The following is a 27,960-nucleotide window of genomic DNA, read 5'->3' as shown; positions in this document are numbered from 1 at the left end:
TCTCTTTTAAACAAGTAATAACAGTGGCATAATTTAACATCGTGGGATATATTTAATTATGCATAGCAAATTATGAGCAGATGTGTAAATTCTTGCAATTTTGAAAAAATATTTTTATTGGTTAATAATACTAGTGTGTTTTTGTAATTTGTTGGAATTGGATAAAATAACCATGAAATAATTTTACAGAATCTATATATATATAAATCAAGGTATGATGAAATGTATTTACCTTTTCATTTGATCTACTCAGTCTTTAGTCATTTCTAAAAATGGGGAGCTATTTAAATTTCAGAGATGTAGACAGTCCCATTTTAATTGCATGACTACTGATGCTTTGGTAAAACTGCTGTAGAAACTGAAAATATATGTGTATATGTATATATAATGTATGTGCATGTGTGTGCATATATATATTCTTAAGACTGTTCTTCAGGCGTAAGTTAGACAAATTTCAAAATAATATCTTATTTGATATTTTATAATAATCTATTGTTGGAGTTTTATAGTGAAAAATCAATGAAAGTTAGAAATATTGAGGCCTGAGCTCAATACAAGTGAAAAGAAGATGAGGAGGGAAAGTAGTTTTTATCCTTATACTACAAACTTCTCTGCTTCTCTTACTCCTTTTCCTCTTCTTTTTTCCTTTGCTCTTCCTCCTCTACTCTATCCTTGTCTTCCTTTTCCCCTACTCTTCTTCATCTTGATCTTTCTCTTCATCTTACTTCTTAGACACTGTCATGCCTGAAGTAATTTCATATTTCTAACCTGGAACTAATGTACTGAATCATATAGCACTCATATTGAATAATACTGAAGACATTGTTTTAATTTTTAAATGAAAAAACTAAATTCATGTCAGGAAATGATTTAAGTTGTCTCAGTTTATTTTAGTATTTGTCATAGGAACTGGGATTGTGTGTGTGTGTGTGTTTGTGAAAATGATACAGATTCTCAGGGAGCTTATAAACCAGTGAGGAAGATAGAAAAAAAGTAGACATAGCTCTTAATATGGTAAATTAGAATAAGAAAAACTGATTGCAAGAAAAGCACATGGAAGGACATTTTACCAAAGTTTAGGTTCTGAAAGATATCCTGGTCAATAATACATAAGCTAAGAGAAAGTTTTCCATGCAGGATTCTTAGCACTCATTTATTTTTGCATTCAGGGTTGAATGCATTCATTCAAGAACAACCTACTATGTGCTATGCATTGTTCTAGGTATTAGGGAAACAATGTTGGAGGAAAACTAATAGAGAGTCTCTGCCATCACAGAGCTTACAATATTGTAGCAGAGAACATTATAAAAGAATCAAAGTAATATATGTGTAATTGTATATGTATTATGTACATTGTGCTATTAACATATAAATATGAGCAATAATTTAATAAGAAGATTGGGAGTTAGACAAATGCTGTGGTTGTGCTGGTGGTTGCATATGAAGCAGGGAGTGAAGAGCAGGGCACAGCATATTTAGTCGTGTTCTGGTACAAGTGTAAGGATATTGTCATTTTCAGAATGATTAATGAGTCTGGAAAAGGGAATATTATTGAAGAGGATCCCGTGTTGATCCAGAAAATCAGAAAGGAGATTTTCAATAAATTAGTGATTTTACTGTCTTTAAAAGTTTTACAAGAGTTCCCACTATGGAGCAGTGGGTTAATGACCCAGTGTTGTCTCTGCAGAAGCACAGGTTTGATCCTGGCCCAGTGCAGTGGGTTAAAGATCTGGCATTACCGCAGCTGTGGCATAGGTCACAGCTGTGGCTAAGGTTAGATCCCTAGCCCAAGAACTTCCATATGCTGCAGGTGTGGCTGAAAAAGGAAAAGAAAAAAAAATTCTACAGAGATAGTTAAAAAGAAAATGATTAGAAAATATTTGTGTGAAGAATCATGGTCATTACTAGAGTCAAGTCTATATATACATTATAATCCAGAAATTAGACTCATAGATAAATCCAACAAAATATATGCACATATGGGCACCGAAAAACTCACATAAAAAATGTTAACACTAGGAATTCCCATTGTGGCACAGTGGAAATGGATCTGACTAGGAACCATGAGGTTGCGGGTTTGACCACTGGCCTCACTTAGTGGGTTAAGGATCTGGTGTTGCTGTGAGCTGTGGTGTAGGCTGGCACCTGTAGCTCTGATTGGACCCCTAGCCTGGGAACCTCCATATGCCATGGGCTACAGCCCTAAAGAGTAAAAAAAAAAAAAAAAGTTTACACTAGGCTCAGTGTAATAGCCAAAATTTTGAAGTAACTTAAAATGTCATGAACAGAATAGTGGATAATTACATTTTGTATAAGCATACAATGGGATAACATACAGAAATGAAAAACTAATGAACCACTGCTATAAGCAAAAATGCAGAAGAATGTTGCAAACATAATGTTGAGTGAAAAGACATACAAACACATACTGTATGAATCAATTTTATAAAGTTCAGAATTACTGAAATCTAATTAGCGATGTTAGAAATCAGAATAGTATTTACTTTGGGAGAGGTCAGAGGGTTAGTAACTAAACCAAGACATGAATAGGTTTTTCAAGGGCTGTTTCATGATAATTTACTGAGTTGTGTGCTGATGATTTGCAGTCTCATATTTATATATATTTTACTTTCATTTAAAATAAATTTTTTTAAATAAATAATGAAACTTGGAAATACTTTTCATACATAGATGAGTAAAGTGGAGCCAAGGAAGATCATAATGGTTTAGAATTATAGATGTTTTCTTCATTCATTTAGAGGATATTAGTGCAAGCCTGGGTTGAGACACAATACAAGTGATTATTTCCAGTTTTGGATATTTGGAGTTCAATGTGCCTTTTTCACATGTGAGGGGAAATGTAAAGGAGGCTGGCAATGGGGTATACTTTTCACAGCTCATATACGAGTTCTGGGCTAGAGAAATAAATCTGTAAGTTCATGTGCACATAAGTAAAGAATATGAGTTCCTACGGTGGGGCAGCAGTTAAGGATGCAGCATTGTTTCTGTGGTGGCATGTGTTTGATCTCTGCCCCAGTGCCATGGGTTAAGGATCCAGTGTTGCCACAGCTGTGGTCATAACTGCAGGTCGGATTTTATCCCTGGCCTGGGAACTTCCATAGGCTATAGGTGCAGTGGAAAAATTTTTAAAAAGTGTAAAAATAAAATCATGTGAATTTAAGAGTAAGAAAGAAATTGAGTGATGAGTAAGTGAGGAATATGGACAAATTATTTTTTTAATAAAGTTTGTCCTGATACAGGTAAAGAAAGCTAAAAAAAAAGACCACTATGTCTGGAGTAGAGTAGAAAGGAGGAGATTATTAAGAAATGTGATCAGGATTGTTATTGGTGGGGACTTTATTTAAAGTCAGGGTATTGCACAAAGGGAAGTAAAAAGAGAAAAGAAAAAATGCTGATGGCAGGCCCTGTGGCAATCTATCATTTACAAGTCTGCACTGAAGAGATCTCAGGTAGAACAAAAACCAATCAGTTTTGATATATAGAAGAAGGCAGGAAGCACTATGTTCCTGTCTTTCAGAGGTTGAATACATTAAGGGTAAAAAAAAAAGTTTAAAAATGAAGGAATAATTAATAGTGGAGGGTTTCTTAAATGCTTGAAATAGATTGTCTCTAAAGCATACAATCAGAATGATGCTTTCTCTGAGACACAGGACAGTTCCTCTTTGTGAATAGAAGAAAATAGTAAAAGATGCATGAAAGTAGGTAGATCTGTAGTTCTACTTTTGAAAAAAGTGAGGAACCTCACATTTAATTTCTCCTCTTGTTAGGAATGTGGTGTGGTAGACAAGCTTAAAAGTAGTGGGAGTTTGAGACTAAAATAAATCAACATAGCTAAAGCATAAATTTTGGATGATGAGAAAGAACAAGAGCAAGAGGTAATGCTTTTTTATTGGAATGAGGCAGGAACAAGCAAGATTCAGTAGGGTAAAATACTAGATTAGCATGGATAAAGTGTGCTTAACTGTAAGTAGATTGCTTTATAAAGGCTCTGGAGAGAAACTTAAATGTTTAAGGAGGGAGTGGACATATTGAAGAATTTAACTTTTCCTATATCTGTCCTATAATGTTTACAGCAGAAATTCATTATGGCTAATATGTACATGTTTTGCATGAACCCTTATCCACCACATTTTAGTTTTTACAAGAATATAAGTAGATATAAACTGCTAACTAGAAAATTGAAGACATTTTTCATTTATAATTGGTGTGTGTTGGTTGAGGAAAAAGTAATCTAATATGCTCAATTACTATGAGACAGAGCTACAAGCTAATGTATTACATAGGTTAATAAAAACATACATATAGAAAAAATGCATATCCCAGTATCATAGGGAGCAGTGCTAAAAATAGAATCTTCAGAAATAATTCTAATAAAAAATTGGATATTCCCCCAAAATTGCAGTTACTGATTGTGCTAGCTTCATATCGCACAGATAGCTGGAGTCAAGATATAAATGGGTATTTTTGTATACATTGATACTCTTTTCTCTTTCTTTTTCTTTTATCTTCCTCTCTCTTTGTTCCTTTTCTTAAATTATTGTTTCTTTGCCTAATTCCCAGAAATTAAGAATTAAAATGTGCAAAAAAATAAAGCTCTTCTCAAAAACAGTTTTGTGAGGAAAATGTAAAGAACATATACAAAAAATATACAAGCATGTAAGCATCATGACTAAGGATTCTTAAGTCAATGAGGAGTAGCAAAAATAGTAGAGTTGAATTAGACCTGAATACACTTCAATAATGGAGTTACCAGACACAAATTATCTAAAAATAATGTTTAACCATATACAAAGAAAAGAAATGTTTTAAAAATATGCTATGCAAAAAAAAAAAACTAAAGTACTTGAGGAAAATAAGTAAGCCTTCCAGAAATATATGTATCTGTCTTATGTATCTACCTACCTAATTAAAATAAAAATCTCTCAATGAATTTATTTAATATCAGATTAGACAGAAACACATGGAAAGGAAAGTGGCAAGCTAGATATTTGTCAAAAGAATTTTTATGGAGTGAAACACATAAAAAATGAAATGATGAAAAATAAAAGAGTAAAATAATTAGGGATGAGGTAAAGATTTAACAGATATCTAATTGGGTTTTCAAAAATAAGTGAGGGAAAGAATTGTAGATAAAATATTTGGAGGGAATGAACATTTGAAAGTTTCCTGGAGTTGGTGAAACTAATCCATACATTCAAGACAACTAACAAATCACAAAAATAATACATACAAAAAAGACCTCCTGACTCCTGGAAGAGAGTTTGGAAGCCAGTGCTCTATCCTAACAAGTCAAAAGCTGAACAAACTGAAAAATTAACTATTTTAGTTCTGCCAGATAAATGAGGTCACAGGGCAAATCACTGCCTCCAAAAATTGAACAGACAGGAGGATACAGCAAATTACAGCTTAGCTAAGAAGAAATTCACAAGCTGAAATCTCTCCTGAAACAAATGTTTGGGCAGCAAAATCTGAACTGTAGATGATGAATTGCTGGAGGTTCGGTGTGATAGCATGAGAGGTAAAAACTTCTGGAGGAGCTCACAATTTCATGAGTAAACCCCAGAGTTCTACAAGGTTGTTTAAGAGATTATGAAAAAAATCCATTCTGGTTTCTATCAGGAGAAAGGGACAAATACTAAGAGCATTCTGTTCTTTTTTAGAAAGGTCTGCCCTCAAGAGAAATGATTTTTTTTAGAGCTTAACCTATTAGACTTTTATCAGACTCTAACCTACCTAGTGAAACAGAAATAACCAACTCTAGGCCCTTCCAACCATACTTTCCCATCTGAGGCAAAAGAACTTAGACGCATTGGTAAAATTCATAGCCTAGGGGCACAGGCTCACTAAAAGATTGAGACCTAATCATAATACAATAACATACTCCCCCACTATACCTTACCATGCATTATTAGAAGTCTACCTAACTTAAGTTGCTTTTACCTAGTACATCATGTCCAGCCTTCACCCCAAAAATTATAATGCACACCAAAACACAAGAAAACACAGAAGAAACACAGCTAGCATCGGAATCAAACTCAGATATGGCAAAGAATTTGAAAATATCAAACTGTAAAAAAGCAACTCTTATTGGCATGCTAAGGGCTCTACTGAAAAAAAAAAAGGTATTCAAGAGAAGATGGATGATGGAGATTCTAAGAAGAAAATGTTGTATTAGCGATATTAAAAAAAAAATGCCCTATAATAGAAATAAAGACCTTTAATGGGCTCATTAATAGACTGGAAGGAAAAAAATCTCTGAGCCTAAAGATACGTCAAAAGAAATTTCTGAACTGAAATGCAAATAGATAAAAGATGGAAAAGGAAAAAAAAAAAAGAACATAATATCCAAGAACTGTAGGGCAGCTACAAAAGGTATATCACATGTATACTGGGAATACCAGAAGGAGAGAAGAGAAAAGAACAGAAGAAATAGTTGAGGAAATAATGACTTAAGAATTTTATCAAGTTAATGTCACACACTAAACCACAGATCCAAGAAGTTTAGAAAACACTAAGCAGGATAAATGCTGAATAAACTACACTTAGGAATATTATATTTAAACTACAGAAAATCAAAGTTAAAAAAATTCCAGGGGCTCAGGCCAGCTGAGGGAAACATACCTACAGAGGAACAAAGATAAGAACATCTGACTTCTCAGGAACTGTGCAAGCAAAAAGAAATGAGTTAAGTATTTAGTATTCAGAAAGAAATATTCCCCAACCTAGAATTCTTCAAAATCATCTTTCGAAAGTAAAGGAGAAATAACCTCAGATGAAAAAAAAAAATTGAGATTTTTTACCAGTAGATTTCCATTTTAAGAAGTGTTAAAAGAGGTTCTGCAGAGGGATGGGAGAAGATAAAAGCCACAAACTTGGGTCCACATAAAGAAAGGAAGAAGGACTAAGTGAAGGTAAAATATTAACTTTAAATTTTCAATTCTTAATTGATCTAAGAATAATTTTTTTACAATAATAACAACATATTGAATACTGTAATTTATATGTGAGTAAAATGAGTGTCACCAATGATACAATGGAGGGGAGAGAGGAGTTAAGGACAGTTTGTTATTATAAGGTAATTTGCACAACCTGTGAAATAGTACAGATTTATTTAAAAGTTCTCTGTTGGAAGTCTTATCCAAAATATGCAAAGAACACTTAAATCTCAAGAATAAGAAAATGAACAGCCCAATGTAAAAATGAGAGAAATATCTAAAAAGATGCTTCACCAAAGTAGATACAGAGATGGCAAATAAGCACATGAAAAGATGCCCCATATCATATGCCATTTGGAAAATGCAAATTAAAATGATGAGATACCACTACACATGTATTATAATGGCCATAATCCAAAACACTGAAAATACCAAATACTGATGAGGATGTAGAGTGGCAGGAGCCCTCATACACTACTGGTGGGAATGCAAAATGGTACAGCTACTTTGGAAGATAGGTCAATAAAAAACTAAACATATTCTTGCCATATTGTACTCCTTGGTATGTACTCAAAGGAGATGAAAATTTATGCTCATACAAAGATCTGAATATGGATGTTCATAGCGGATTCATTCATAATTTCCCAAATTTGGTATCAAGATTTCTTTTCAAGATATAAATTAATGGATAAACTGTAGTATATTAATACAATAGAATATTGTTCAGTATTAAAATGTGAACTCTAAAGCCATGAAAACACATGGTGAAATCTTTAAATCTTTAAATCTTTAAATCTTTAAATTACTTATTGAAAGAAACCAATCTGAAAATGCTACACATTACCTGGTTCCAACTGTATGACGTTCTGGAATAGGCAAAACAATAGACACAATAGAAAAGCAACTCCTGGTTGCCAGAGGTTGGGAAAAGAAAAAGATTAATAGGTAGAGCACAGAAGAATTTTAGTGCAGTGATAGTTTGATACTATAACTGTAAATACATGTTATTACATATTTATCAATGTCCATAGAATGTACAACTTGAAGAGAGAACCCTAATGTAAACTATGGACTTTTGTGTGACGTATCAATGTAGGCTCATCAGTTTAACAAATATAACACTCTGGTGCGCTCTATGTACATTTTGCTCAGTTTTTCTTAGTACCTAAAACTGCTCCAAAATATATTCTGTGAAAGGAGAAAATAGCATATATCCATGTACACTGCCATAAGGTTTTCCTTGATGCTTAGCTGAGTAGACCAATTATTGTTTAATAGTTTTTATTTGCTTTTGCTTTTTTTTTTTTTTTTGTCTTATTAGGTTGTTCTTTTCCTAGTTCTTTGGCTAGAGAGTAGATTATTTTTGAAGTTTATTTTGTCTGCACCTGTTGGTATTTTGGAGTTGCTGACTTAAACTTCACATTGGGAAATATGAGGCAAAAAGAAAATGCAGAAAACTCATCATCATGTCTTTCCTATGATTCCAAGGTCTTTAGTGCATCTAGCTTCCTCTCTCCAGCTTTTAGAATCTTCTCATATTTGTATGTACATATGAGTTTCTCTTTGTGCTTCTAAAATCAATAATCTTAAAAAGTTTCCATGTACTTTCACAACTTAACATGAAAATATACAAAATGTATAATAGCAACAGAATATAGTAAGGAATAATCTTCTCAAAAGCATGCAAAAGTTCTGTGTGGATTATATGAAATATTAGGCACAGACATGAGAAAAGAAGCAAATAATGGAGGGATAGATCATTTTCATTGGTTGAATGATTAAAAATGATGAAGATTTCTGTTGTCACAAAACTTATTATTCCATTTACTGCCTCTAAATATCCATACAAGATTTTCAGGTATTAGGGTAAGAAAAATGTCTTAAAACATAAAATTAACTAGCATAAATATAAATATTGATCAACTCAGACTCTTTAAAATTTAGTAATTATCCAGTATTAATAAAGAAAATATATTGTCAAGTTTTCATTAAAAAAGTCTAAGATCCAGTATCCAGAATATGTAAAAAGTTCTACCAACTAATAAAAAAAAGACAACAGAGTAACTAATTGGGCAAAACATTTTAACTAGAAATTCACAAAAGAGAAATTTTAAATGAGGCACTGCTTAACATTATCAGTAGTCAGGAAAGTGTAATTAAGCATTATTAAAATTCCAAGACTGACAAAATGTTTAATTTAGTTGCAAAGAAGCTAGACTGGGAGGTAAAAAGTCAACCTGTGAAGCACCTGTAGAAGATGGTCTCAGGGGAGGAAATGGGATGGATGGATTGGGAACTTGGGGTTAATAGATACAAACTATTGCCTTTGGAATGGATAGGCAATGAAATCCTACTGAGTAGCACTGGGAACTATGTCTAGTCACTTACGATGGAGCATGATAATGTGAGAAAAAATATTGTATACTTGTATGTGTAACTGGGTCACCATGCTGTACAGTAGAAAATTGACAGAACACTGTAAACCAGCTATAATGAAAAAAAAATTAAAAATAAATTTAAAAATTAAAAAAAAAGTGGTCTCCATAGACTCTAAAGAGTGATGTGTAGTAAAAAAGTCCCAGGATTGCCCTTAGGCTGAAAGTTGCCCAGGCTTTTACACCTTCACTTAATAAGTCACTGGTTGTGAGCTATCTTTCCTAACAATGTGACTATGGTGAGAGACCTCTGTGCATCTGAGGCAATCCTTGAGGCATCCCAGTTGAAAGTTGTCCCCTTTCAGTCCTGCCAGCAGCTGGGCCAATGATTTCTTTGAAGGAGTATCTGGGAGTAGATCTCCATGTTCACAACTAACGCGAACTGTCCTGCATTACTGACATGGTGTAAAGTTGTAGATACACGCATTTTATAATTCAACAATTCCACTCCCTACTATCCATGGTTCTCAAACTTTGCAGTATGTAAGAATCAACTAGATATCCTGATAAAATGCATAGGTGGACCCCAAGTTCAGAGTTTCTGAAGAAAAACTTCTGAGGTATAACTAAAAAATATCCACTTCTAACAGATCCCCCTGCAATACTGTTGCTGCTAATCCAGGGCCTACTCTTTGAAGACCACTACTCTGTAGAAAATTCATTCTCACTCTGCACAGCCCCCTCCTGTCCCTGCCAAAACACACACTCACATACATCTGTACATCTCAGTATTTATTAAAGATGGAAGAGACAGAGAATAAATAAATAAATTATATTGTCATTCAATGGAATTCTGTACAGTAATAAAAATAGTCACAGCTATGTGCAATAATATAGATTGTTAAAATAATTTAAAGGCTAAATTATATCACTAATGAATATATAAATGGAGTAAATTATTTTTAAAAAGGAAAGACAATTATCACAAATGTCACTATATTGGTTAATCTTAAGAAAGGCAGGTACTCATAAGGGGCTTCTGAGAGGTTATCAATATTCCATTTCTTTTGTGGTAATACATGTATGTTCACATTATAATTATTCTTTAAACTGCATATCTATTTTATATGCTTTTCTTTATGGACTATATGTCTCATAATAAAATAGAAATAAACAAATGAACAGCATAGAAAATTTCTATAATGATACTTCTGTTGAAAAGATTAACTTCAATATAAAATCACTGTTATCATCTATTGCAACCATTTAGACTCTTACTGAGCTTACAACAGCTGCTTCTCAGTGAAATTGCTTCTCTCCTAAAGAAAATGTTAACTCTAGTCAAGTATTTCATGGATCCATGGGTACCCAAGCTTGTCCTGCTTTCTAAAGGACTTTAGAACCAGACAAAACTTTACAAAGCCCTGGACTTTTTCTATAGTATTTCCATTGGAAATTTGCACAGCACTCCATTCCCGTACTGATTCAGTATTAGATTACATAGGATGGTATTTTTCTTGGTTATTTCAAAATAATTTGAAATAATTGTATTTAAAGTCACTACAACAAACTTACTACCTATTTTAATTTAGTAAGGTTAAAAGATGTTTAATTTTAAAGAATTCCCTATGAATTAGCTACCTGCCATTGTTAGCCATGATGATTGGGAGTATGTTTTCATCCTTTTTGTCTGCCTCTCCTCCCTCTCCCATCTCCTCTACCTTCTCCTTCCTTCTCTCTTCTCTTCCCCTTCACCTCCCCCTCCTTCCCATTCTCCTCACCCTCCCCTTTCTCTTCCCTTCCTCTCTTTACCTCTCCTCCTTCTCCTCTTAAAATTTCATAGCTCTATAAAATTCATTCAGAGCTATGGATGTTCCTATTATAATATATGATCAAATGTACAAGAAAATACATGTAAAGAATGATAATATACAGTGCTTTAGAAGGAATATTCAACAAATTAACGTAACCCATGACAATAAAATGGGGCCATTTCTCTAAAGTAAATGAATGTATATTCACTTATGAACATTTTGCAACTTTGTAAGAGCTGATAATTTCTCTAGCATATTATGAATAAAATACTTATCAGATCTATTGATAAGTGCAAACAAACCCTAGCACATGGACTTATTCTTTAAAAATATCAATAACATGTAAATCATGTTCTGCATTTCTTTGATGGGATTAAATCTTATAATTAGAAAGCTAAAGGTATTTATTTACTTATTTCTGACATCACTTGCTTCACATTGTACTGCTTCCCATAGGAATTGCTTCTGGCTGCCACATTCATTTGGATCTCTTTGCATGACAAAAAAGCTAGGCTCCATTAAAGTATCATTTGCAATGAATTTACATCCTTCCTCAGGGATAAATCTAAGTATTAGACATAATGCAGGAAGACTGACTTTTATAAAAGACTACTATTCTTCAGATTCTAAGCTGCATTCAAAAACAGTCTAGGATAAAATAGAAATATTTGATAGAGAAAATGAGATAAATTAACTTTCACATGATCTTGAGAAGCCATTTCCAAATTCCAGTTAAAATGCTGGAGAAAGTCTATGAAATGTAGGAGATTATCTAAATGCTACCATTTTACATTTATAAGTGTTCATATTCTTCACACAAGAAACCTAATATTCCAGAATCAAATAGAAATTAAGAATAGATTTAAAGCTTAAAAATTATCAAAAATTCCATTTTCAACTTTATCATTTATAGTTTTATATAAATATATTTATATACATTCTTGAGCTTTCAAGGTAAATTATATCAAGTTTTATTAATATCATTTTTCTTATAGAAAATGGAGACATCAGTAATGTAAACACAAGCAAAATTCTAAAGCACCATAGGCTGCCTTCTGCTACAAAAATATAGTACAAATACAACTGCCATTTTCTTGTCATAAACTGACCAATTCATTAATATAAAGTAAAAGCTTCAGAATTAGAAGTTCAAATTTTAGCTTATATGTAAATTGAGTGCATAATTAACAGAGTTAACATTTTTCATTATTTTAAATTCCAAAAGATCAATTTTTACAGTTGAGGGTTCTTAAAATTTGGGGGTTTGGAGACAGTTACCTTAGGAGATATGAGGTCCTGTGATTGAAGCATTTATTCACAAGAGATTGTGAGACCAAAATCACACTAGCAGTATCATGATTATGGAGAACATAAATGCTTTTCACTTTATTTCATTTGAAACAAGGATAAATTTTACTAGACTAAAACTAGTTTTGTTACAGCCTGTTCTATGCTGGATTCTGACTCTACCATGTTGTAATATTTAAGATTAAAAAAAATCAGACTATGTTGGAACATGGGTTTCAAATGCATTCTATAATAACACAGAATGTTTTCCTTGAAAACAGTGAGTACCCCTGCTATAAATTACCCTTGGGAGGAAAATGACAAACTGGTGGCATCCTGAAAATTGGAGCCTCAATAGTGAGGATAAGGAATATATATCTAGAGATTCTGTTGCATTGCGTTAAGCAACCCTATTTTTCACCATCATAAGAAAATAGGTAGGAATCAGGCTGTGATATCTCAGAGAATATGAACTCAATAGCTGAAATCGCAGTATACTTGGATTTCTTTGTTGTACATCTGCTCTTTTAACTCCTATGCAAATTTTACTCTATGGAATCAAATATTTTTAATGCTCCTCCCAAATTGCATTTACTATAGAATATTACATAGTTTGGAATACAGTGTTTGAATTAATGACCCAATATAAATTAGAACAGGTGAGGAAAATACCGTGGGAGGAGAGGGGTTATTTGCAGTTTAAAGAAGGTACATATTTTGGGACTCTCAATCTTGCAGATGCTATATCCAGACTCACAGTGGGTTTAAACTTTTAACCTACTTGCCCAGCCTGTGAGTACTTGTGGAGTATACTTCTTTCTTTAATCTTAAATTTCCCAATCAGCTTTGATTTGCCCAGAATAGGAAATCAATATTGTGAATTTTGGAGAAACATTAAGAGAAGTAGTACAACGATTAGAACTCTGTTTTTATGTAGTGGTCATTTGCTTACTACTTGATCAGTTTGTCATGGTGAGTCTACCAGTTTCTGTTATCCTTTTTCCTAAGATCATGTGTATGATGGAAGAATTCTCCTGTAATTTTGCTCCTCAAGAACAAGTAATGTGCACCCCAACAGCAAACTGCATCTATCTAGTCAACATTTCATTCAAGTTACTTGAAGCTTAAACCTTACTTCTCGGATTCAGACATCTGATATGTAATTATGGAGAGGCAGAGACATTGCTCACTCAGTTCATAGTAGTTAATATTGCTACACATATCGAGATAACTGATTGCTTTAAAATGCTATTAAGAGAATGAACTGAAGCTGAAAACGTAGGAAAGTCAAGGTCTAACGGTTTCTAAAGATAAATTATTCTTGAAATCAGTGATCTCTTATTCAGGATAGTGCTATGAACTATCTACTAGGTTTTAGAAAATTCAACAGAAGACATACTTAAAATTTTATTTCAAGTTGATTCCTGCTAGCATATAGAAATATAGTTGATTCTTATATACAGAACTTGATCTAGTAATACTGTTAAATTTACTTATTAGTTCTAAGATTTTATGTATACATGCTAAAGACTTCATAACATTTTTCAAAAAATATGAGTATCTGTCATGAGTATTTTTTAAATTTTAATTTCCAGGTAACTATTCTTGGTATATAGAAAAATGATTAATTACTTATGTTAAATATAGATTAAAATCCTCAACTCGGAACATTTATCTAGGTAGATCTGAAATTGATTCTCCATATTTTAATTTATAATTTTATTTTTCTGTTTACACAACTCAGGAATTAAAATACACACAATGAGATCATCATCATTCTCTGCTTATGGCTTACTATCCTATTTTGTTCAAAGCTCCTTTTTAAGTTACATGTTCCTCTTCCCTCCCACTACAATTTTGATTTTTTTTTTTTTTTTTTTTTTGTCTTTTTAGGGCTGGACCCACGGCATATTGGAGGTTCCCAGGGTAGGGGTCTAATTGGAACTGTAGCTGCCAGCCTACACCACAGCCACAGCAATGCCAGATCTGAGCTGCGTCTGCAACCTAGACCACAGCTCATGGCAACGCTGGATCCTTAACCCACTGAGTGAGGCCAGGGATCAAACCCACAACCTCATGGTTCCTAGTCGGATTCGTTTCTGCTGTACGACAACAAGAACTCCCAATTTTGATGTTTTAAATCCCCAGTAGATACTTAGTGTAGGGTGTGCCATATACTTTCCACATACGTATTTAGTTACTGATGCATTCTGAGAAAGAATATGTGTAAGTAGTGTTTAACTCAAATTATGATGCCCTGTAAACATTATTTTATTATCATACTATTTTGATTTATTTTAGATGAAGCATCACTTTTGTCTATACTTAATAATAAATATTTCATTTTCTATAAATTTCATGTTTCTAATATTTGTCCATTTTTTGTTATGTTTTCTTTCTTGGCTTTTATTTTTATTTTTTTTTGTCTTTTTTGTTGTTGTTGTTGTTGTTGCTATTTCTTGGGCCGCTCCCACGGCATATGGAGGTTCCCAGGCTAGGGGTCGAATCGGAGCTGTAGCCGCCGGCCTACGCCAGAGCCACAGCAACGCAGGATCCGAGCCGCGTCTGCAACCTACACCACAGCTCATGGCAATGCTGGATCGTTAACCCACTGAGCAAGGGCAGGGACCGAACCCGCAACCTCATGGTTCCTAGTCGGATTCGTTAACCACTGCGCCACGACGGGAACTCCTCTTTCTTGGGTTTTATATTTATTTCCTGTGCTCCTTCACTGGATTAGGAGCGCCATAGTATTTCAGATATTAATCTCCTGTTTATTTTATATTTTGAAAATATTTTTCAAAATTAGTTATCCATAGTTAATTTGGTCTATATCCTTCTATGAATTAAAATATTTTATAATAATTTTTATTTTTTCTTTTATACTTGGTTTAGAGTTCTGTTGATTTTCTACTGTACAGCAAAGTGACCCAGTCACACACAAACATAAATATATATATATACACACACACACACACACACACACATTCTTTTCCTCACATTATCCTCCATCATGCTTTATCACAAGTGGCTAGTTATAGTTCCCAGTGCTATACAGCAGTAGGATTTCATTGCTTATCCATTCCAAAGGCAATAGTTTGCATCTATTAACCTCAAATCCCCAGTCCATCCCACTCCCTCCACCTCCCCCTTGGTAACCACAAGTCTTCTTTCCAAGTCCATTATTTTCTTTTTTGTGGAAAGTTTCATATGTGCCATATGTTAGAGTCCAGATAAAAGTGATATCCTATGATATTATTCTTTCTCTTTATGACTTCACTTAGTATGAGAGTCTCTAGTTCCATCCATGTTGCTGCAAGTGGCATTATTTTGTTCTTTTTTATGGCTGAGTAGTATTCCAGTGTGCATATGGACCACATCTTCTTAATCCATTTTCTCCGTTGATGGACATTTATGTTATTTCCATATCTTGGCTATTGTGAATAGTGCTGCAATGAACATATGTGTGCATGTGTCTTTTTTTGTCCAGATATATGCCCAAGAGTGGGATTTCTAGGTCATATGGTAGCTCTGCATTCAGTTTTCTGAGGTACCTTCATACTGTTTACCATAGTGTCCTACCAACAGTGTAGGAGGCTTCCCTTTTGTCCACACCCTCTCCAGCATTTGTTATTTGTGGAATTATTATTATTTTTTTCTATTTTAAGGCCACACATGTGACATACGGAAGTTCCCAGGCTAGGGGTGAAATTCAGCTGTAGCTGTTGGCCTACACTGAGGAAACCTGCTCATCAACTCAGGTCCCAAAGTCAGCAGTGCCACAGATTTAAGAAAGAAGAGACAAAGAAATAGAGTGGGGATCAGGGGGCTACTGCCTTCGAGAGGCAGTAGGAATCCTCTGAGCCAAGTCATGATTTTTATTTGCTATTTTATACTTCCTTGTATGTACAGAATCACATGTGTCATTTACAGTGTTACTGATCAAGGCTACAGATATGCAAGGCACAGACCCTTTGTATTCATATAAATGATTAACCCTCCAGAGAAAGATTATATTGTTTATGCTTAAGGCTATTATGCCCTTTCCTCCAACTCCCTTAGGGTTCTGGTCATGAGAACAAGAATGTCAATGGCTTTCCATCCATGACATCTGGAGTATTTGGCAACTTGCTTTCAAGCAGCCACTCATACGATGTACGTTTCCCATCTCACTCACTTTCCCCCAGGGGTCTGGGAAAGTCTTATATATTTTGCAAGCCTAGATTAGCGTCATTCTTCAAGCACCACCTAGTTTCTTTGGTTCTCTATGGCCTGTATGCATGCATATCTGGCAAGCCTCCGACACTACACCACAACCACAGCAATTCAGGATCTGAGCCAAGTCTGTGACCTACACCACAGCTCATGGTAATGCTGGATCCCTCACCCACTGAGCAAGGCCAGGGATCAAACCTTCATCCTCATGGTTCCTAGTCAGGTTTGTTAACTGCTGAGCCATGAAATGAACTCCATTTGTGGACTTATTAATGATGGCCACTCTGACTGGTGTGAGGTTGTACCTCATAGTAGTTTTGATTTGGATTTCTCTAATAATCAGAGATGTTGAGTATTTTTTCATGTGATTGTTGGCCATCTGCATATCTTCTTTGGAGAAATGTCTATTCAGGTCTTTTGTCCATTTTCCAATTGGGTTGTTGGTTTTTTTGCTGTTGAATTGTATAAGCTGTTTGTATATTTTAGAGATTAAGCCTTGTCAGTTGCATCATTTGGAACTATTTTATCCCCTTCCATAGATTTTTTTCTTTTTTCTTTTTTTAATGGTTTCCTTTGCTGTGCAAAAGCTTGTCAGTATGATTAGTTCTCCTATTTTTTCTTTTAATTTTGTTGCCTTGGGAGGCTGACCTAAGAAAATATTTGTAAGGTTGATATCAGAGAATGTTTTGCCTATGTTTTCTGCTAGGAGTTTGATGGAATCTTGTCTTATGTTTAAGTCTTTAAGCCATTTTGAGTTTATTTTAGTGCATTGTGTGAAGCTATGTTCCCGTTTCATTGATTTACATGCGGCTGTCCAGTTTTCCCAGCACCACTTGCTAAAAAGACTACTGTCTTTTTCCCATTTTATGTTCTTGCCTCCTTTGTTGAAGATTAATTGACCATAGGTGTCTGGGTTTATTTCTGGGTTCTCTATTCTGTTCCATTGATCTGTGTGTCTGTTTTGGTACCAGTACCACACTGTCTTGATGACTGTGGCTTTGTAATATTGCCTGAAGTCTGGGAGAATTATGCTTCCTGCTTGGTTTTTGTTCCTCAGGATTGTTTTGGCAATTCTGGGTCTTTTGTATTTCCATATAAATTTTTTTCCTGTGCTCCTTCACTGGATTAGGAGCTCCATAGTATTTCAGATATTAATCCCCTGTTTATTTTATATTTTGCAAGTATTTTATTCTAGTTCTGTGAAAAATGTCATGGGTATTTTGTAAGAATTACATTGAATCTATAGATTGCTTTGGGTAGTATGGCCATCTTTACTATATTAATTTTTCCAACCCAGGAGCATGGAATATCTTTCCACTTCTTTGAATCCTCTTTAATTTCCTTGATTAATGTTTTATAGTTCTCAGCATATAAGTCTTTCACCTCTTTGGTCAGGTTTATTCCTATGTATTTAATTTTTGGGGGTATGATTTTTAAAAAGTATTACATTTTTGTTTTCCTTTTCTATTATTTCATTATTAATGTACAGAAACCTAACCAATTTCTGAATGTTACTCTTATATCCTGCTACTTTCCTGAATTCACTGATCAGTTTGAATAGTTTTTATGTGGAGTCTTTAGGGTTTTCTATATATAGTATCATGTCATCTGCATCGAGTGACAATTTTAACTCTTCTCTTCCAATTTGTATCCCTTTTATTTCTTTTGTTTGTCTGATTACTGTGGCTCGGACTTGTGATACTTCAGGACATTACATCCAAAAACAAACAAACAAAGCAGAATATGCATTCTTTTCAGTTATGCAGGTGAAACAATTAAATGCTGAAGCCAATCTCTATCATTTTGGCCAAATGATTGCTGGAACAAGGCCCAGGAAAGCTCTGTCCCCACCATCTTGAGGGGCATTTCTACTTCTCTCCATGCTCCACCCTCAACAAGGTATCAAGGCATTTGGGTGATGCAACCCCAGAGCCAAGATGCAGATGTCAACATACCACCTGATATGAGGGATATGGTGGAGCAATCCATGATGGGAGAACCACCCAGATAGCAGGGAAACTGCTGGCCAACTTAACACTGCTCTTTTTTGTTTCATTCCTTCTACATCCTATTCTGTTTATCTTAATAAGTTAGTTGGGACATCTACAACTGTATCAAACAATATTGGTATGAAGGGTTTATTTGTTTGGCATATGTGTTTAGAGGTATTGCTTAAAATTTCTCCATTAAAATGTTTCTTATTGGATATTTTTATATATATTTAGGTCATGGAGTTTTTTCCAATATTTCTTTTTTTGAAGCAGGTTCCTCCCCACACTTAAATCAGTATTGTACTCTAACCAGTATTGTCCAGCATCTGTCAAAAATATCTAATAATTTGATGAGTGGGATCCTCAAGGTGAAGAGACATCTTAGCATATTGTTGTACAGTTTTTTGTCTTTATTAATTTTGTTATTCATATATTCTATATTTTTAATAGCATCTAAATCATTCCACATTTAGGTGCATTAAAATTTGTGACCCTAAGGGTTTATTCTTATGTTTTTCTTAGAATTGGTGTTGCTTATTTGCATTTGTTTTCTTTCTTTAATAATGCTGGTACTCTTTAAACTTATCATCATTTTCCCATATAAACACATTTCCTAGGACTATCATTTATTTTGGATGTAAATATATACCAAATATAGGAAGAGATTTGGTTGGAAAGAGTGTACTCACTGGTTCTAGAAATACTACTACCTGAAATCATTTTTACTGCCCTTCTCTTACGTGGTCCCAAGAACCTGGTGTTAGGCCATCTGCTTTCATGACGTGTATTAAAAATGTGGAGGAGGGAGTTCACGTCGTGGAGCAGTGGTTAACAAATCCGACTAGGAACCATGAGGTTGCGGGTTCGGTCCCTGCCCTTGCTCAGTGGGTTAACAATCTGGCGTTGCCGCGAGCTGTGGTGTAGGTTGCAGACGTGGCTCCGATCCAGCGTTGCTGTGGCTCTGGCATAGGCTGGTGTCTGCAGCTCCGATTCGACCCCTAGCCTGGGAACCTCAATATGCTGCGGGAGCGGCCCAAGAAATAGCAAAAAGCCAAAAAAAAAAAAAATGTGGAGGAAACAATGTAACAAGACAATTAATGAATTTCTTCCCCAACTTTAATAAATTAATAAAATTTAGGTATCAGGGAACAGCCATTACATGTATAATATAAATTGAGATGCAATGCATATAAGATAGTTTTTTAAAAACACAATGTACAAAGCCCTTCCATATCTATTGAATTAGGAACATTTGGAATAGGATGATGAGTTTAATTAAAACATTAATACTGTTGATTCTTATTCAGAGTAAAGTTTAAGGGCGCTAATTCCTAAATGTAAATGGCATATATAAATTTATATTTATATAAAATTGTTAATTTTATTTATATTCTGCTCTTACAGAACTTAACTCTATTCCTAAATGAATGTGATTTAACAAATTTTTTTAAATAGCATAAGGACTATTAAACCATGTATGAGACTTGAATAATATCTAATTTGTCAACAAACACTTTATTTTAAATTAACATATTTTTATAATATACATTTTATAAATTTTAACATTATATTAATTGTAAGATATAGAAAAGTAAAAAGGGAAAATATATTATTTAAAATTATTGAGGAGCAGTTCCCGTCGTGGCTCAGTGGTTAACAAATCCAACTAGGAACCATGAGGTTGTGGGTTCGATCCTTTGCCTTGCTCAGTGGGTTAAGGATCTGGCATTGCCCTGAGCTGTGTAGGTTGGATCCTGCGTTGCTGTGGCTCTGGCATAGGCTGGTGGCTACAGCTCTGATTCGACCCCTAGCCTGGGAACCTCCATATGCCAAAGGAGCGGCCCTAGAAAAAGGCAAAAAGACAAAAAAAAATAAAATAAAATAAAAAAATAAAATTATCGAGGAAGTTCCCATTGTAGCTCAGCAGGATTAAGAATCCCACATAGCAGGAATTCCCATCATGGCTCAGTGGTTAACGAATCCGACTAGGAACCATGGGGTTGCAGGTTCCATCCATGGCCTCGCTCAGTGGGTTAAGGATCCGGCATTACAGTGAGCTGTGGTGTAGGCTGCAGACATGGCTCGGATCTGGCATTCTTGTGGCTGTAGCATAGGCTGGCAGCTACAGCTCCAATTAGCCCCTTAGCCTGGAAACCTCCATATGCTGCAAGTGCAGCCCTAGAAAAGACAAAAAGACCAAAAAAAAAAAAAAAAAAAAAAAAAAAAAAAAAAAAAAAAGAATCCTATGTAATATCCATGAGGATGAGTGTTCGATTCCTGGCCTTATTCAGTAGCTATGGTGTATGTCTTAGATATAGCTTATATCCAATGGTGCTATGGCTGTGGTATAGGCTGGCAGCTGCAGCTCCCATTTGACCCCTAACACAGGAAATGGTCTTAAGAAGAAAAAAAAATAAAAACCATCAATTTATAGATATAAAGATAGACAGATATAAAGACATAAAGATCTGATATACCTGTTTATCTCCTCAGATCACAAAAATATAGTGATAATACATGCTTGTTTTAGAGCTATGAAATCTGTTATATTATTTAGCAAGTTTACATGATTTTGCTTTAAGCAAATTTAAGTAATTTGAATTCATTATGGTTGCATGTTTTAAAATTCTCCTATTTAAATAATATATACTTGACTAACAATTTCCAGGGTGGGGGGGGAAAGCTGTGTGAAGTTTCCATTTCCACATGTAAAATATATGGATGATAATGATAATACCAATATGATAAGGTTATTCTGAGAATCTAAGTAGTTAACAGATATAAATATCTGAGGATATTTGCCTTGAGATACAAAAACTGGGCATTGAAGGTACTACCCTGGCAGGAACTCTGTATTCTGTCTTGTGATTCTTTGTTTCCTGTTCTAGGAGCTAGTGAAATTGTTTACATTTAAAGTACAAACTTTCTGTTCCCTATGTTCTGTAACTTCTAATAACTTTATTCTTATGTATTCTTATGACTGATATTTTAAATTGAATTTCCTCTCCTATGCCTGCATACTTTGTTGGTCAGCTAGGGATTTGAATTCAAATATTTTACTCACATTTGAGGTAAATATGACTAAATCTAAATCTAAAACTTACAAATTCCCAACTATTCTGTCAGTTCATGTCTGTTTTATGAGAAGCCCAGCCTGTGAGTAATCTTAGAACATGCACTCAGTTAAAAAAAAAAGCAGGATGGAATACTACTCAGCCATAAAAAGAATGACATAATGCCATTTGCAGCAACATGGATGGAACTAGAGACTCTCATACTGAGTAAAATGAGCCAGAAAGACAAAGACAAATACCATATGATATCACTTATAACTGGAATCTAATATCCAGCACAAATGAACATCTCCTCAGAAAAGAAAATCATGGACTTGGAGAAAAGACTTGTGGCTGCCTGATGGGAGGGGGAGAGAGTGGGAGGGATCGGGAGCTTGGGCTTATCAGACACAACTTAGAATAGATTTACAAGGAGATCCTGCTGAATAGCATTGAGAACTTTGTCTAGATACTCATGTTGCAACAGAACAAAGGGTGGGGAAAAAAATGTAGTTGTAATGTATACATGTAAGGATAACTTGATCCCCTTGCTGTACAGTGGGAAAAGAAAAAAAAGAAAACAGGAGATAGATTTTATTACAATAAATTTCTCATATATAAAAAAAATAGGAAGTGATACAACTAGGCCCCTTGGGCTGTTTTTTGCATCTGCATAATTTAATTGACATTCTTGGATTTAAACAGTTTATACTCAAATTTTTAGTTTCAGTGCAAATTTCTCTCACAACCTTAGTAAACCTATAGTTTTTGTTATGTTCTACCATAATAACCATAAAGGCACAGCCTTAGAGTTATGACACATTCTAGTAGCAATTTTTCAAAAGTAAATTTTCCTTGGGTTTCTATCTTTTCTTGGATGTTTTCTGGTGCCTTTAAATAGTTGGTTTTTGAAAACAATTTATTCTGTTTTAATCATTGTCATTTGTGGGCAACTATTTAACTCTAAATCTATTCTTGTCCATACTTGATATTTTAATTTTCTGAACAGTTAATGTTTTTGTAGTCAGTATGCTCACCAGTTTAACAGAGTTTACTCCTTTCATGTTATTTCAGTTTTGTCACACAATAGATTCCCCAAATTCAAAGCTTATATATGTCTTTTAAAATTCATAGCACTAAGGAAAGTACTTGGCTTATAATATTTTTTTAAATATGTTTCAGTGAATGAATAATTGAAGAGGATTTTTTTTTGCATTTTTATGGTATTGTCCAGTATGCTATATTTTATGTTTCATTATTTTTTATATTACACTATGTGATATCAGACTCTGTCAGAGTACAAACCACAATTTGATTTTCAGTGTTTTTAATCACTTTTAATCATAGGAAACCTCCATTACTCCAGAAGATGCTCACTTTCATTTATAGCAACTCACAAAGTTAGAAAGCAATTAATGTCAAATTTAATTAGACTCCAAAACTTCCCTAAGCACTTATTCACAGATTACAATAAAAGTCTTCTTTGAGTGAGATTTGTGGCTAAGGCAAAAAAAAAAAAAAAAACAGAGGCAAGCTAGCAAATAACCAAACTATCACACAAATGAAGAGTAGGCTGTAATAAGGACATTGAAAGGTTCCAAGAACCAGAAAAGCAAATAAAAAATCTAGAGAATGGTGATAACTATAAAAATTGAAAGAAAAAAAGTATCTCTAAATTTGCCAAAATTTGGAAATAATACTTTACAAAGTACCTAGTTCCCAGGCCTGGATTGAACCTGCACCACAACTACCACCTGACTCATAGCAATGACAATACAAGATCCTTAAACTGCTGAGACACCAGGGAACTCCAAGAGCTTTCTTTCAAGTTTGTGTTTTGGGCTTATGTTTTCTGTTTTCAAAATAGGCATTTTTTGAGTTCCTGTTGGGGATCATCAGTAATGAACTAGTATCTATGAGGACTCAAATTTGATCCCTTGCCCCATTCAGTGGGTTAAAGATCTGGAGTTTCCTTGAGCTGTGAGGTAGGTCGCAGATGTGGCTTGGATCTGGCATTTATGTAGCTGTGGCATAGGCTGGCAGCTGCAGTTCCAATTTTACCCTTAGCCTGGGAACTTCCATATGTTGTAGGTGTGGCCCCCAAAAAAGAAAAAAAGAAAAAAAAGACATTTGCTTCAGCCTTAAAACCTGGCTTGGTTCTTAGATTATTTGGTTGTCTCTGGGCAGTCAACAACACTTTATGCCCATTTAAGGGGAGAAGAGAAAGATGAAGAAAATCTAGGCTTACTAGTCTTTATATTAAATAGAATTTTATTTTTTCTAACTTGTATTAATTTCCTAGTGCTGCTGTAACTTAAACAGACCACAAACTGGGTAACTTAAACAAATGAACAAAATGTAAATATATTACTTTACAGCTCTGGAGGCAAGAAGTCCAAAATCAGGTTGCTGTCAGGACCATTCTCTATGGAAGGTATTAGGGAAGAATCTACTGCATGTCTTTCTCCCAGTCTCTGGTGTTACCAGTACTTCCTTTCACTCTTTAGGTTTTAGTTCTGTAAGTCCAAACTCTGCTTCCATCACTTGTTGTTCTCCATAACTGTGTCTTCACATGGCTGTATTCTTATACAGACGTTGACAATGTTGGACTAGGAGCCCACTCTCTTCCTGTATGACCTCATTTTACCGAACTGCATTTATATCAACCTTATTTTCAAATAAGGTCACATTCTGAACTACTGGGGTTTAGGACTTCAACGTATATTTTTTGAAGGAGAATCAATTCAACACTATAATACTTACGTATTGACCAACAGATAGAATCATCCAGGATATATTTTTCCCCTCAAAATGTTGAAGAGGTTGTTTGAGAGTTTAAGTGGCATGAGGTACATGTTAAATTAAATTACATGTGCATTTAATATCTTAAAAAGTAAAAATCTATAGTAAGTGTGAGACAGATCTAGTTATTGGCTCATTATGCTAAGTGGTCTTAAAAAATAAATAGGAATTAATGCTAATGTTGACCAGGATAAGCTCAAGACAGGGCTTCTTGACTAGTTTTCATTTACTAAGTATTTTATACAAATCAGTTCTTTGTGGCTGCATATATTAAGAGATGTGATCATTTCTCAATAAGAAATCAAACCAGAAACTTAAAGTTCTATTTGTAAATGACAGCACAAGCAAAATTTAAAAGTGTTGGCTGAATTCAAGCTTTCATCTATGTTCATGCAGGAATTAGAATTTAAATGAATCTGTCACATAGGCAAATGATATGTTTAACCAGCTTTCATAAATAAATCCATTGCTTTTCTTAGCTGTGGAATTTTCAGCTTGTCTTTACGTCTTCAAAGAGTTTTCTTTATATTTTTGCGTTCTAATGACTTTGTAAAAGAAGAGCTTCTCATTTTCTCTTTTTCAGAATCTGTTTTTTAGAATTTAGGGATCTGATTACTCTCTTTCTGGTCTTATCCAATAACATATTTCTTAGAGGTACAGTTAGGGTTAATTCCCATTCTCAAGTTTTTTGTTTTTTTTTTTAATGTCTGATAACAGAAGTTATTTATTTATTTTTTTTATCACTGAAACAGATATTTTTGGGGAGGGGGGTATTTGGTTAAATGTTGTGTGTGTTTGCTTCAATTCATTCTGCCTAATGAGACATCGTAGGGTACCAGTCATGTTGACAGTAAAAGTAATAGCTTTACAAAAGCAGTAACCTGTAGCCACATATTGCTCTTCTGAAAAATGGAAGCATTGGTTCAGGGCACATCTTTTTATTGAACGACCACCATCTATGATGGAAGATATAGGTGAGAAAAGAACATTTCTAATCGAAGAACACTCAGATAAGGAGGGTCAATTAATCTTTGTCTTTGGAAACTGAGAGTAGGAATTAACTTCTATAAACCAGGGTGATGGTAAAGTTCAAAGAAAACTTACTTTATTCAAGTTCTTTGTGACTCTTCTTTTTCAGTCTGTGCAAATTACTTTGCACTTGTGTCAGCTCATGACTTAATACAGTTGCTAGGGCCTGGTTGGTTACCAATGCTAACAAATGTTGAAAACCATAAATTATCTTGGCAGTGGCTATTATCTAAACCTGAATGACTGGGTTGCATTTAGATGAGCTCATCTTAGCTTGTTGTTATCTTTTGGGAGCTTCACCTTAATGCTACTGAGTGGGAAAGCTAACTATAAAGTGAAACTCATGGAAATCCTGCCCTGCCTGCTTGCAGGCTTTGGATGTATAAAGGGATTAAAGTATACAGAGCACATTATCAGCTCCATAGTTTGATCTAAATATATTTTATGTTTTGTCAGGAATGACCTTTGGGAACTGCTGATTATTGGGAGATCGAAGAATTCTTAAAATTTATGCATTTGAGAACTGTCTAATGGATTCTAGTTCATATCACTGTGTTTCCATGCTGATAGAAATTAATGAATACCTAGTATGTTTTCTATACAGATTCTGACTATGAGTTTAATGATCATGATGATAGTTTAAGCCTTATCAATATTTGGTTCATGTAAATAGCTACCAGAGTTGGGAGTTTGGTGGAAAAAAAGAGCATAATATATTCTAAAATTATATATGCCCTGAATCATGAATTATGGAACTATCCCCCCCCCAAGAACACTATATTAAATAACAAAGAAAATGAGTAAAATTCTGTGTGATCAAAGAAATGTAATAGGTTGATTTCATTATACACATACTTGTCACAAATATTTTCACAAAAACTAATTGGCTATAAGGCAGTTTTGTCATGGAAGATGAAATTACCGCTTGACAGTTTTTGATTTGTCAGTTTGATTTCAACTGGTTGAAATGCATTAGCATATCTTCCAGTTACCAACATTATTGATGGCTTTATAGAGCTGATAGTTAATGATGATTTTCCCCAAGAGTTAATTTATTGTTTTGATATACACCACATTGGAGGAGAATGAAATTGAAGGCCTCAAAGAACTAGAGTTGAACCCATGTTTCCCTTAGAACTTTCGAACATCTATCACATGACAGTATGACAAAAACATAGAGCAGTATAGAGGCTTTTGAAATGAATACAAAGCTCAGTCACAAATATACATCCTAATGTTTGGAAATTGATATCTACCTCTCTTAATAAGATTTAGTGAGAAAGAAAACAATGTGATGAATGAGATGCATCAACAAGATATATGTCTTGAGACCAGTATAGCTTGTTTTGTGTACATGCATATATGCATATGTTTGTGTATACACAAACACACACACACACATATATACACAAAATGAAAGACTTGGAAGACAAATGCTTAGGTAAAACCCACAAAATAAAACCAGTTATTTGCCCCATGAATCTATACATATTTTAAATGTATTCAAATCTTTTTGTATTTCTCAATGAAGGCTTTTTAATTTTGTTATTTATTCCTCATACCTTATTATAAACTTTTCTAATGTACCTCTTTTATTTTTCATTGTTTAATCTTTAACAGCAATATTGCCTTATGGCCAATTAGTTATGCTGTAAAAATGTTAGTAGCAAAAATGCTTGTGGCAAAGATGTCTGTGGCAAAGATGATGATGGTGAAAATATTGGACAGAGATTGCATCAAGTAGGAAGTATCACTATGGAAAGAAATTCTCAGGAGAGATTTTCATTGCTTTTGAACAAAAGTGCAGCCCAAAGATATAATAGGCTTTAAAAATAGTGTTCTGTATTGTATAAATGGTGTTATATATAGAATCTGTTCAATGGGATAATCTCTATAATTACACAGTATTTTACTAACTTATATTGGTGAAATATTTAAATTTGTGTCTAATAAATAAAGTTATCAGGTTTCTAATATCATCAGCTCACTTAACTATATTGACACAAAAATTACTACTTCAATGGAACATACTTCATATTAGTATTTTCTTTCGTGTTCAGCATAATTTTGTTTTACTTGTAAATTTAAAGAATATTCAGTCTTCAAATTTGTGATAAGCCTTAGTCAACATGGTGCCACTCACTAGTGGATCACAATAGGCTTTTTTTGTTGTTTTTGGTTATTCAGCTGCACATTCTGAATAATAATGAATAACTTGTCCAGTTATTGATTTTAGCTGCCTCTTAAAAACATGTTTTGATCAGTAAGCTTATTTTCACTCAGTCGTCTTTCAGACATACTGAAACTCTTAATGAAAAGTTACACATAAAGCTGAAATAAAGTCTCTTAGCTAATTAAAAATTTTAAAAGGGCTTACCACTTAATCTTCTCTACTAAAAATGATGTAAACTCTTCCATGATAAATTATCTCATAAAAT

Source organism: Sus scrofa, chromosome 5 (genome assembly GCF_000003025.6).
Source record: "Sus scrofa isolate TJ Tabasco breed Duroc chromosome 5, Sscrofa11.1, whole genome shotgun sequence".
Taxonomy (NCBI): domain Eukaryota; kingdom Metazoa; phylum Chordata; class Mammalia; order Artiodactyla; family Suidae; genus Sus; species Sus scrofa.
The sequence above is the reverse complement of the archived record's forward strand: the minus strand, read 5'-3'. Positions refer to the sequence as shown.